Source organism: Camelus bactrianus, chromosome X (genome assembly GCF_048773025.1).
Source record: "Camelus bactrianus isolate YW-2024 breed Bactrian camel chromosome X, ASM4877302v1, whole genome shotgun sequence".
NCBI lineage: Eukaryota > Metazoa > Chordata > Mammalia > Artiodactyla > Camelidae > Camelus > Camelus bactrianus.
In genome coordinates, this window is record NC_133575.1 from 81,399,368 (window position 1) to 81,413,182 (window position 13,815).

At 34.4% G+C, this 13,815-nt stretch overlaps 1 non-coding gene across 1 annotated transcript; it reads left to right on the forward strand.

The window, feature by feature from the left end:
* The first annotated feature begins 2,295 nt into the window (after positions 1 to 2,295).
* On the forward strand, positions 2,296 to 2,425 carry LOC123619345 (small nucleolar RNA SNORA11). Its single transcript, XR_006727920.1, has one exon. It is a non-coding gene; the product is annotated as a small nucleolar RNA SNORA11 (small nucleolar RNA).
* Positions 2,426 to 13,815: the final 11,390 nt, after the last annotated feature.

A 13,815-nucleotide genomic window follows, 5' to 3' on the forward strand; every position in this document is an offset into this window, starting at 1 on the left:
TAGAATATTTCTAGTCAATACATATTTTTTGAATATCACCAATTAGAACCAGTTGTTTTGAGAAGAGTATTTTAGATAGAATAACCAGGAAAGTACTCTCTGAGTAAGTAATTTTGGAACAGAGACCTCAATTCATTAAGTGAGCAAGCCATGCAAAGCAGAAGGGTGTTCCAGGCAGAAGGAACTGAAAGTGCCAAGACCTTGAGGCACAAATGAGCATGTTGAAATAAATGAGAGTACCCAAATGAGAACAGCAAAGGGCTATTTATTCAGAGCTTGTTGTAGCAAGGGAGTCAGCCACCATAACTTGCACTTGGCAGAGACTCAAAGGCAGAGAGTAGGGAAGCTTCATTGTGGAAAAAAGGGGCAGCTTCAGGTGTGACTTGATTAAGGAGACTGTTGGCATGGTGAAACTATAGGCAGGCTAACTAGAAGCAGGGCATCCTATGTGAGGGGTGCATATTTGGCTTTCTCTGGTTGGTCCTAAGTTGGGAGCTGGGACAAAAATTAGGGAAGCTGTCTGTTATTAATCAAGTCCTGGATGTTTGAGGCTGATTGTTATAGGGAGTATTGTTGGCTTCCTGGATTGGTTACTAGAGATAATAGTCTAACTTCCTATAAGTCTGACATCTAGAAAGTAAATTTATTTCTTGAGTGGTTTCTGCAGATTGTGGATCAGAGTTCTAGTTTTATATATGATTTGGCCATTGTCTGTCTGCGTATTCAGTCTCTCAAGTGTGACATGTTTGAAGAACACCAAGAAGGCTAGTGTGGCTGGAGTGGAAAGAAGGAGCAGAAAGTGTTAGGAGATGAGGTTAGACAGATAGGCAGGAAATAGGTCTGATAGGACCTTGAAATCCATTCTAATGAATTTGATTTTACTCCATTGTAATAGGAACCCTTTGGAATATTCTTAACAGGGGAGTAAAGTGAGCTGATTTCTAGTTTTAAAAGTTTGCTTTGGCTGCTATATAGACAGCAGAGACTATAGAGAGACAAGAGTAGAAGGAGAGAGGCCACCAAAGAGGTTATTGCCATAGTTTAGGTGAGAGAAGTGAAAGAGTTTGGAACACGCCCCACAAAATATACCACTCTAGCATACGGATTATTTTAAGTTAAAGGCACTTGAAAAACAGCAGATGCAAGAAGGGCACTCTGACCTTTTTTCTTTTAAAAACAGGAGATGAAATTCCCATGTGAAAGATATTGTAGGGGAGCAAATTTTGCCACCCCAAAATGTGTCTCTTTGGCTTGAGGGTTAATTTAGGCTGATTATTTTTAAGAAACAGAATATTCAGGAAGTTTTTCTTGTTATCTCTCTTTTAACTGCATAAAGGAATTTAGATAAAGGGCCTGGAATAGACCTATCACCAGAGATAAAAGAGTATGGGCTAGGTGAGGTGGGAAAAATTTGGCAGGGCCTGAAGATCAGCATTCACTCTGTGTCCCATTGTCTCTGCATGGCCCAGCAAACATTTGTGTCCCAAACATTTGCTTTTTCATCTCCATGTGAATTGTCTTCCTCCCCTTTCAGGTCCCAAACCACTATTCCCAAAGTCCTCTTTTGTCTTTAGCCAAAGATGAAGATGGTATTTAAGGTGAAGGTTTCAGGCATTTTGTCAAGTTACACAGTTTTCCTGGGTCTCGCTCATGTATGCATGTTATTAAACTTTTGTTTGATTTTCTCCTGTTAATCTGTCTCATGTCAGTTTAATTCTTAGACCAGCCAGAAGAATCTAGAAGGGTAGAGAAAATTTTCTTCCTCCCTGACAATGATCTCCCTATACCAGAAGGGAAGAGACATTCTATCTCCAAGGATGGGAAGTTGAGGCTGAGAGAAATCTGTACAAATAAACCTTGTTAAACTAACGTTTATCTTCCTAGTCACTTCTCCGCCTAATTAAATGCACTAGCCCAAGCCCCTTTGCCTTGTGACATTTTCACAATTTACTACTCTTTGTCCAATTCAGTACATTATTGTTCAACTGCTTCTTTGGGTCTTCATTTTTCTCATGAGGGCTCCCATGTACATGTAAAAACAAGTTAAAACTTATATGCTTTTCTTATGTTAATCTGTTTTATGTCAGCTTAATTCTTAGGCCCAGCTGAAAACTCTAAGAGGATAGAGGATAAGTTTTTCCTCCCCTATAGGTGATAAGTGGTCTAAACCAGAATAGTAGCTGTGGAGGTGGTAAGAGATAGTGGATTCTGGACACGTTTGGAAGGAAGAGAGAACAGGATTCATTGATGGGTTGGACGTGATGGTGAGAAAGTAATCAAGAATACAGTATCTCTGGGATGTGCTCAGAGAAGGGGGCCTGAAGAAATGACTCCTCTGTTTACAACACACCCAACAGGAATCTGGGTTCATTGTGACAAATGGCACAAAACTTGGGGCCTTCCTATGAACACATACCCTACACATGTCCCCCTGCACCTCCACATGGCTGCTGGGCAAGACCAGTGGGACAGGGCTCAATACTGGAAGAAAAACCGCAGTATTTAGTGGGGGAATTTGCCACCTAGAGCCTGTCTGGTCCATGAATGGGTGGGCTATGAGTGGTCTTATAGACATGAAGGCTTTGAACTTCTTTTCAAGGGAAAAAAGAGATTCCATATGCCATTCTGGAGTAGCGAAGTTTTTTAGAGCAGTGAAAATACTTTGTATGACATTATACTGATGGATATCTATGTCCTTATACTTTTGTCCAAACTAAGGTGAACTGTGGACTTTGGTGATTATGATGTGTCAACATACGTTCATCCTTAATTAAAAAAAAAAGTACCACTCTGGTAAATAAAAATAATGACTATGCACATATGTGGAGAGCAGGTAGGTATATGGGAAATTTCTGTACCTTCCTGTCAAGTTTGTTGTAAGCCTAAAACTGCTTTAAAAAGTCTTAAAAACAAGAAAACTCAGGGTAGATATTTTTGGCAACACTGGTTTCAGTTATATACATATATGTGTGTGTTTGTTGGATTGTGATGTAAAATGTATTTTTCAGGTCAAAAAAGTTTGCAAGCCACTGTAGTTAAGTTACAGTGGGCAAATAAAAACAAAACTTAAACTCAAAAAAAAGTAAAAAAGAACACAGTATCTCCATTGTCTCTGAGCTGAGCAAATGGTGGTGCCATAAATAAGATGAAGAAAGTCTTTGTAAATGCCTTATGCTCCTTCATTAAATCATGTCTACTTATCCAGATGACATATGTATGCTTCTTGAGGATAAGGATGGAGCCTTGTCAAGTTTTCTTTCCACTATGCTTATTAAAGAATTATATACCCAGGACAGACTTAAGTGAATATTTTTGATTGATTCTGCTAAATAAATTGAAAGAAATGTTTTTGATGCTAGGCCAGCAGCCGTTTCTAATTGGGGTGCCTCTATTCTATTCCTTTCCCCACCTTCTTGATACTTAAATAAAAGAAATGCAGAACACTTGGAAAATCTACATTTTTCTTCAGGAGATAAATTGACCTGCTTATTGATGTAGTCATTCTAGGCAAAGTGGCTAGCTGCTCTAACTGGATCTGAAAGAATCCAGATATTTACATTCATTTGAATGCAGAAATAAAAAAAAAGTACTTTGTGCATTTTACTCCTGGAGAAAAGGAGACAGATCAATACCCACCAGAGAATTATAGCTGAATTGTAGATAAGACATAAATCTGTTAGTTGTATTCTCATCCAAACTATTTTTTAAATGCCCGGGTAAGGAAGAGCCTCTGCTATTATTTAAATCTGGATTTTTTTGCTTCTTGTAAATTTGTAAATGCAACATAAGGAATTTTTCTCCCTTTATTCTATCATGATACTCCTATCAGCTATAGTGCTATATAGAAATACAAGGGAACAGTAATGCTCTGTTAGTAATGGAATTTACATATGAAAAGAAAGTGATGCATATTCAATTGCCCCTGTTTTAGAATCTCATCATTGTCACATTAGTCATTACTGTGTAACTACCTTGTTTTGATTGATTATATACATGATTTCAATATAAATGAGCATAGCTGTCATGAAAAACAATTTCCTTCCATTAAATTATAAAAAGTCATCAGTATGTTTAAATTTTGCTTTTTAAAAATTTCATGTTTCTTTAATTATCATATATATTTGAATGGAAGCAAGCATTTTTCTTTATTATCTACATTTTCATTTTTTCTACCTTCAAAATCATGCTACAATGCTGAGTTTGCAACATCACTACTATTTCTGTAACAATCCACTTTGATATCAGTCACACATATGCAATTTAATAAATGATCAAGCAAAATGAAAAAATTCTGATTAAAAATAAATGAGAAGACATGGAAGCAACCTAAATGTCCATCGACAGATGACTGGATAAAGAAATTGTGGTATATTAATACAATGGAATACTACTCAGCCATAAAAAGAATGAAATCATGCCATTTGCTTAGATGGACCTGGAGAGTGTCATTTTAAGTGAAGTAAGCCAGAAAGAGAAAGAAAAATACCATATGATATCACTCTTATGTGGAATCTAAAAAAAAATTAGAAAGAGAACACTAATGAACTCATCTATAAAACAGAAACAGATTCACAGACATAGTAAACAATCTTATGGTTACTGGAAGAAAAGGGGGTGGGAATGGATAAATTTGGGAGTTTGAGATTTGCAAATGTTAACCATTACATATAAAAATAGATAAAAAACAAATTTGTATAGCACAGGGAAATATATTCAATATCTTGTATTAACCTTTAATGAAAAAGAATCTGAAAAAGAATATATGTATATGACTGTACACCAGAAATTCACACATTGTAACTGACTATACTTCAATAAAAAAAATAAATGGAGCCATTCAAACCTAAATTCCTACTAGCAAATAAAAAAGATTATAAAGTGCTACTAGAAGCATATGCTAGAAGGAAGCATTAGTTTTATTTCAAAATTATTATATCCTTAGTTTCCTCATGTAAAGTAAAATCCCACTAAATAAATCAGAAATTTTCAAAATTCAACATGTGAAGAACAGTAAGGAAAAGGTGTGATAAGTAAATGAATATATAAAGAACAATGTTAGTATCATGTTAGCCTGTGTAAGTGAACAACATGTTTACTAAAAGCAAACTCCCATCTATTAAACTAGATTACACTGTCTTCCAGTAATGACAACTAAAATGTTCACAGTGTGTTTAACCAGGATTAACTACACCTGGTTGGAACAGAGTAGGTGGGCCAAATCATGGAATTGCGTTTTCCCACTGAGCAAATTCAGCTACAGGCACCAGACGAAATGCAGTATGGGTCAGAGTATGATATTTAGCCATTTTGTCAGTCATCCAGTATTGCTGAACATCTGCTATGTGCCAGGTTCTGTGCTAATCATTCAGGATGTAAAGACGAATGCCTTCCCTCAGAGGGCTCACATATATGCACATGAATGAATTGTAATGCAGTGATTAAATACAAGAGTATAAGCAATTATAACCACTGAGTTCACACAAAAGAAATAGCAATTAACTGTGTTCTGGGAGGGAGAATCAAGGAAAGTGATAGACCTGGATAATAAGGATAAATCAAGCTGTTTTGAAGGGTGAATGGCAGTATGCTAAGGATACAGAAGTAGAATGGGCTTTTCAGCAGAGGAGGCAGAAGGTGATCTGGAGTATATTGTGAAAGAGAAAGTAGTAGGGAATGAGGATTGAACAGAGCAAGGCAAGACAAGGTGATGAAAAGTTTTATGCATAATGCTTGGAATTTTGGACCAGTGTCTGATCATCTTATAGTGACACCTACAAGTAAACAAGCAATCTCCATATACACAGAGCTTGCCTTTAGCTTTTTTCAGTGTCTCATTCTTAAATATGAACATTCAGTCAAGGATCACCAACATTTGAGAAAAACTTCTGAAATGAGAGCTGTATATATCTAAAATGCATAATTTGGTAAGTTTTGACATATATATCCTCAAATGTATATACATATTCATATGCATGTTCAAATATATACATATACTCCTGAAACCATCCCCACAATCAAGATAGTGAACATATCCACCAGAAAGTTTCCTTGGACCTTCCATCTTATTCCTCGCCGAGAAAACTGGTATGTTTCCTGTAACTACAGATTTGTATTTTTCTAGAACTTTATATAAATGGAATCATGAGTATTTGCTTTTTTTGATCTGGCTTCTTTCACTCAGCATAATTATTTTGAGAGAGTCACCCATGTTGTTGCATGTATCAAGAATCCAGTCCTTTTTTTGACTCGGTAATATTTCATTATATAGATATACCACAATTTATTTATTCATTCCCCTGTTGATGGACTTTTGGATTATTTCCAGTTTTTGTATATTACAAATTAAGCTTGCTAAAAAGGAGAGAGCAGTTCCAAAATAGAGTCACTTGGGCTAAACCCCACACCAGCAAACCAAGACTTAATACCTAACCTAATTGCAGTCTCAATACCTCCGAGGAATGTAACCTTTAACCAATCAATCTGGAATTACCTGATCAGGACTAGTGAGGTAATCCACCTTACTATTCCCCTTAGGATGGTGGCCCTTCCTGAAACAGTGCATTCTTTGCTAATAATTTCTTTTTTCTGCCCCCTTTGTGCCTTTGAAAACCTTTTCTTTTCTATAGCTCTGTGGAGCTCCTTTCTGTTGCTAGATGAAATGCTGCCTGTTTCACAAATCATTGAATAAAGCCAATTTGATCTTTAAATTTATTTAGTTGAATTTTTGTTATTTAACAAGCTCTCATGAATATTCTTGTGCAAGTCAATGTATATACATATTTTTCTTTAGTTTTGGGTAAATGCCTCAAAGTGGAATGGCTGAATTTATGGTAGGTGTATCTTCAACTTTATAGTGAACTACCAAACTTTTGCAAAGCAGCTCTCCCATTTTACATTCCTACTAGCAGTATGAGAATTCTGGTCACTCCAATCCTTACTAACATGTGGCCAGTCTTTTTAATTTTAGACATTCTATTAAGTGTGTAGTGGTCTCATTGTAGTTTTAATTTGCATTTTCCCAAACTTTTCATGTGCTTATTTGCCATCCATACATCTTTCATGAAATGTCTGTTCAAATATTTCCCTGAAATGTCTGTTCAAATATTTCCCTCCCCTCTTTTTCTAAGCTTTTTTTTTTTTTAATGGACGTACTAGGGATTGAACCTAAAACCTCTTGCATGCTAAGCACACACTCTACCACTGAGCTATACTCTCCCCACCATGGTAAGCTTTTATAAATGACCATGCATGGAGCCCTCGCAGGTAACAACTCAAGAGCTGCCCCCACCCCACCCCATTTGGACCCCTACTTTGGAGAAGAGAGCTGTTGGCCGCTCCCACTGTCTCCAGAACCAGATCACGTGATACACGGTGTGTTGAGGCCACAGCAGGTGAAACACTTTAGTGAGAGACAGGTCTTAAATGAAAGGATCAAATCATGGCAAACACAGGATATTAATAAATCTTTGAGGTCTATTTCTCTCTATACTTTTAAAATGCTTTTCATATCTGACAAGAAACCTCACAGCCATCTAAATTAAAGAAACATTTGGCAGATTTTTAAACTTTAGGAGCTAACAAGTTGTCATTGGTTCCCCCTCCCTTCCTTACAGTAGGAAAAACAAGAATTGACAAAAACATAGGCTCATTTTCCACAGATGCCTCCAAATGTGAGTTATTTCCCCTTTTTTCAAATTGGGTTGTTTATTTTCTTATTGTTAAGTTTTGAGAGTTCTTTGTATATACTATTATATAATTTACAAAGATTTTCTCCCAATGTATGACTTTTTTTTTGTATTCTTATTGTCTTTTGAAGAGTCAAAGTTTTTAATTTAGATGAAATCCAATTTTTCATTTTCTTCTCTTAATGGATTATGCTTTTGTTGTCAAGTCTGATAAATCTTTGCCTAATCCAAGGTCACAAAGATTTTTTATTATGTTTTCTTTTAGAAGTTTGTTTTTACATTTAGGTACAAGATCCATTTTGAGTTAATTTTTGTATATAGTGCAAGTTATGGGTGGAAGGCCACTTTTTTGTCCTGTGGATCTACATTTAATTGTTTAAGCATCATTTGTCAAAAAGGCTTTTCTTTCACCTCTGCTTTGACTTTGTATGTTTGTGAAAAATCAGTTATCCATATGTGTTCGTTTATGTCTGAACTCTCTATTCTGTTCCATTGATCTATTTGTCTACCTTTGTGTCAGTAACACATAGCCTTGATTACTGTAGCTTTATAATAAATCTTAGAATCAGAAGTAAGACCTAACTTTCTTCTTTCTGAGAATTCTTTTGGCTATCCTAGGTCTTTTGCCTTTCCATATGAATTTTATAATCTTCTTGTCAATTCCTAAAAAAAAAGCCTGCTGGGATTTTCATTGGAATTGAGTTGAATATATAGATCAGTTTTGGAAAGAGTTCACATCTTAACAATATTAAATTCTCCAAGCCATGACAAGGAATATTTTTCTATTTATTTAGATCTTCTATAATTTCTTTTAGCAGTGTTTCACAATTATTAGTGTAGAGGTAGGGGACTTTCACATTATTGGTTATATTTAGCCCCCAAAATTTCATATTTCTGATGTTATTGCAAATGGTATTATTTTAAAATATCAGTTTCTAATAGTTGTTTGCTAGTATATAGAAATGCAATTGATGCATATTAATTTTGTATCCTGCCATTTTGCTAAACTCACTAATTAGTCCTAGTAGCTTTTTTTTTTTGGTAGATCCTATTGGATTCTCTACATATGCAATCATATTGTCTGAAAATAAAGGTAGTTTTACTTCTTCCTTACCCATTTGGATGTCTTTTATGGTTTTATTTTTTCTTGCCGTATTGCACTGATTAGAATGTTGAATAGAAGCGGCAAAGTAGACATTCCTGTCTTGTGTCTGATCTTAGGAGTGAATCATTCAGTCTTTATCATTAACAGTAGGTTTTTTGTAGATAATCTTTATCAGGCTAAGAAAGTTATCTTCTATTCCTAGTTACTTGGATGCTTTTATCATGCAATGCTGTTGGATTTTGTCAAATTCTTTTTCTGTGTCTACTGAAATGATCATATTTTTTTACCTTTTTAGTTTGTTAATATGATACATTGGATTACACTGATTGGATTTTGAATATTAATCTAACTTTGCATTCCTGGGATAAAACTTACTTGGTTATGATGTGTTATATTTCTACATATTGCTAGATTCTATTTACTAAAAATTTGTTATAAATTTTGCATGTATGTTATAAAATTTTGCATGTATGAGAGTGTTAGCCTATAGTTTTCCTCATTTTAATATCTTTTCGTGGTTTTTATATCAGGGTAATGATAGCTTTGTAGCATGAGTTGGGAAGTATTGTCTTCTCTTAAATTTTTTGGAAGAATTTGCATAAAATTGTTATTATTAATTTTTTAATGGTGAGGTAGAATTCACCAGTGAATCTGTATGGGCCTGGGGGTTTCTTTATAGGAGGGTTTTTAACTATAATTTCAATTTCATATATATTTCACTATTCAGGTTATCCATTTCTTCTTGAGTGAGCGTTGGTACTTTGTGTCTTTCAGGGAATTTGTCCATTTCACCTAATTAATCAAATTTATGGGAATATTTATTCAAGTTATTCCCTTATCATTCTTTTAATACCTATAGAATCTGCCATGATGTCACTTCTCTTGTTCTAGATATTTTTAATTTGGATCGTCTCTTTTTTTTTTTCCTCATTAACCTGGCCAGTGGCTTACTAGTTTTATTCATCTTCTCAAAGAACCAGCTTTTGGTTTCATTGATTTTTCTCCTTTATTATTCTGTTCTGTATGTCATAGAGTTCTGCTTTGATCTTTACTATTTACTTTCTTCTTCTTTTAGGTTTAATTTGTTCTTCTTTTTTAAGTTTCTCAAGGTGGAAGACTATGTTATTACTTTGAGACCATTTTTCTTTTTTAATATAGCCATCTTGTGTTACAAATTTGCCCCAAGTACAGATTTAGTAGCATTTTACATTTTTTAGCATGTTGTGCTTAAATTTTCACTTAATTAAAATTTTCTAATTTTCCTTTTGATTTCTTGTTTGATACATACATTACGTAGAAGTATTATTTCATTTGCAAATACTGTAGAAATTTTCAAAGATCATTTTTTATTGATTTATAGTTTAATCCCATTGTGGTCAAAGGACTAGCTTTGCATGACTTGAATCCTTCTAAATTTATTGAGACTTGTTTTATGGCCCAGACTATGATCTATTCCTGAGCACTTGAGAAGAAATTACATTCTGATGTTACTGGGTGATGTGTTCTATAAATGTCAATCAGATCAATTTGGTTGATAGTGGAGTTTGAGTCTACTATATCTTTGCTAATTTTCTACCCACTTGTTTTATCCATTCTTTAGAGAGGGTATAGGGATACCTAGATTATAATTGTGGGTTTGTCTGTTTTTCCTTGCAGTTCTATCAACTTTTGCTTCATGCATTTTGAAGCCCTGTTATTTAGTACATAAACATTTAAGATCATTATGTCTTCTTATTTAATTGATCTCATTATCATTATGAAATAAATTACATTATCCCTGGCAATATTTTGCTCTGAAATTGACTTTGATATTAAGATAACCACTCCAGTTTTATTTTGATTAATGCTGGCATGCTGTATCTTTTATTATCCTTTTACTTTTAACTCATTTGTATCTTTATATTTAAAGTGTGTTTCCTAGAGGCAGCATATAGGTGGGTCTTAATTACTTATTCCATAAGACAGTCTCTGCCTTTTAATCTGGATGTTTAGACCATTTGCATTTATATGATTATTGGTATGGTTAGGTTTGAGTCTGTCATCATGCTATTTGTTTCTATTTGCCCTATCTGTTTTCTTGTTCACTTTTCCCTCTTTTTCTGCCTTCTTTCGCATTAATCAAGTATTTTTATGATTCCATTTATCTCCTTTGTTGATTTATTAGCTATAACACTTTGTTTTGTTATTTTAGTGGCTGCTTTAAGATTTGTGGTATGCATATTTAACTTGTTACAGTATATCTTCAAGTGATATCAAATCACTTAACATATGGTATAAGAACCTTACAATTATACATTTCCATTTCTCCCCTCCAAGTCTTTATGTTACTGTTATATTTTTTAGTTTTACATATTCCCTAAATCCCACAATGCATTTTATTTTTGTTTAAATAGTTCTTAAAAGAGATTGAAATAAAAAGAAAAGTAATATATATTTACCTATGTAGTTACCGATTCTGGTGCTCTTCTTCTTTCTCTTTGTTTAAATCAATTTTTCTGCCTGATGTCTGCCTGAAGGATGTCCTTTAGTATTTCTTCTAGTTCAGGTTTGCTAGCAATGATTTCTTTTAGCTTTTGTGTGTCTGAAAATGAGTTGATTTTGTTTTTGAAATATATATTGCCAGGTACAGAATTCTGGTTTGATAGGATTTTTTTTTCCCTTTCAGTACTTTATTTTTTTTAACATTTTTTATTGATTTATAATCATTTTACAATGTTGTGTCAAATTCCAGTGTAGAGCACAATTTTTCAATTATACATGAACATATATATATTCATTGTCACATTCCTTTCTCTGTGAGCTACCATAAGATCTTGTATATATTTCCCTGTGCTATACAGTATAATCTTGTTTATCTATTCTACAATTTTGAAATCCCAGTCTATCTCTTCCCACCCCCTACCCCCTTGGCAACCACAAGTCTGTATTCTATGTCTATGAGTCTGTCCTGTATTTATGCTTTGTTTGTTTGTTTGTTTTTTTAGATTCCACATATGAGCGATCTCATATGGTATTTTTCTTTCTCTTTCTGGCTTACTTCACTTAGAATGACATTCTCCAGGAGCATCCATGTTGCTGCAAATGGCGTTATGTTGTCGGTTTTTATGGCTGAGTAGTATTCCATTGTATAAATATACCACCTCTTCTTTATCCAGTCACCTTCCTTTCAGTACTTTAAAGATGTCCACTCTCTTTTCTGTAGCATTGTTTCTGACCAAGAGATCTGATGTCATTATTTTCATCTTGCTATATGTAACAGATCTATTTCCTTTTAAGATTTTCTCTTTGGTTTTGAGTAATTTGATTATGATGTTTCTTATTGTAGTTTTCTTTATACTTCTTGTGTTTTGGGTTCATTGAGCTTTTTGGATCTGTGAATTTATATTTTTCATTAACGTCAGAAAGTTTCTTCCAACTTGTCTTCAAATGTTCTTCAAATATTTCTTCTGTCTCCCAACCCCCTCAAAGACTCCAATTGCTCATATTTGAAGCCACTCAAAGTTGTCATAGTTCACTAGTGCTCTTTTATCTTTCAGTATTCTTTTTTCTCTGTATGTTTCATTTTGTATAGTTTTTATTGCTATGCATTCAAGGTCACTTATCTTTTCTTCTGTAATGGCTGATCTGCCTTTAATTCTACCTAGTGGAGTTTTCTTCTCAGAAGTTGTAGTTTTCATCTCTAGAAGTTTAATCTGGATCATCTTCATATGTCTACTTAACTTGTTGAACATATGGAATAGAGTTACAATAACTGTCTTAATGTCCTTGTCTGCTAATTCTGATATCTCTGTCAGTTTTGGGTCAGTTTTGGTTGACTGATTTTTCTCTTCATTATGTTATATATATATATATATCTGTTTCTTTATATACCTGGTAATCTTATATGCATGTATTTCTACTGCATATATTTTAGGAAATGAATGGCAGACTCCTCCCCTTCTTGCTATTAGACTTTGACAGAAGAGATTTTTTAAAAAAAATTTATTGTTTTTTGGGGGAGGAGGTTAATTAGGTTTATTTATTTTGATGGAGGTGCTGGGGATTGAACCCAGGACCTTATGCATGCTAAGCACACGCTTTACCATGGAGCTATATCTACCCCTCCCATACCTGGTAATCTTTGATTGAATGCCAGCCATTATGAATTTTACCTTGCCAGGTGCTGGATGTACTTGTATTCCTATAAATCTTTGTGAGCTTTGTTCTTAGATGCAGTTAAGTTGCCTGAAAATAGTTTGATCCTTTCAGGTCTTATTTTTCTGGTTTAGGTGGGTCCAAAGAAGAGCTCAGTCTAGGGCTAATTTTTCCCACCATTGAGGCCAGACCTTCTTGGGCACCCGACCCAACATCTTGTGAATTATGAGTTTTCTCAGTCTGGTGAGAATAAGCATTATTTCTGGCCCTCTGGGTCAGGTACTGTTCCCTCAAATCTAATCCTTTCATGTTGTTATTTCCCTGGCATCAGGTAGATTTTGATAGTTATTGCTGAATACTTGAGGGGAGACCTCTGCAGGTCTCTGGGATTCTGTTTCTGTCTCATTAACTGTAGCTGCATTGGTCTCCCCAGACTCTCAGCTCCATAACATCAAAAGAGAATCTACTGGCCTTTGCCTCAGTACCTCTTCTCTGTGTTGTGGCCTGGAAAATCTCTTATAGCGAGGGCAAGCATAGGGGTCACCGCATTTGTTTCTGAAATCTGCAAACTAGCATCCTTCATTGCCTGATGGCTAGTGTTTTTAAAATCATTGTTTCATGTATGTAACTTTTAAAATTATCTCCATGTATAATTTTATTCATCATTTCATAATGGACATACTCAAGCATTGAAAGGATCATACAGTGTACAACTGTATGTTTACCCACCCCTAGATTCTATAATTAACAGTTTATATTTGCTTTATTATACAACCATCTATTTATTCATCCGTTTATTCACACATCCAAACATCTTAATTTTTGATGCATTTAAAAATAAACTGAAAATATAAATATAATTAACTGTAAACACTTCAGCATGCATATCAT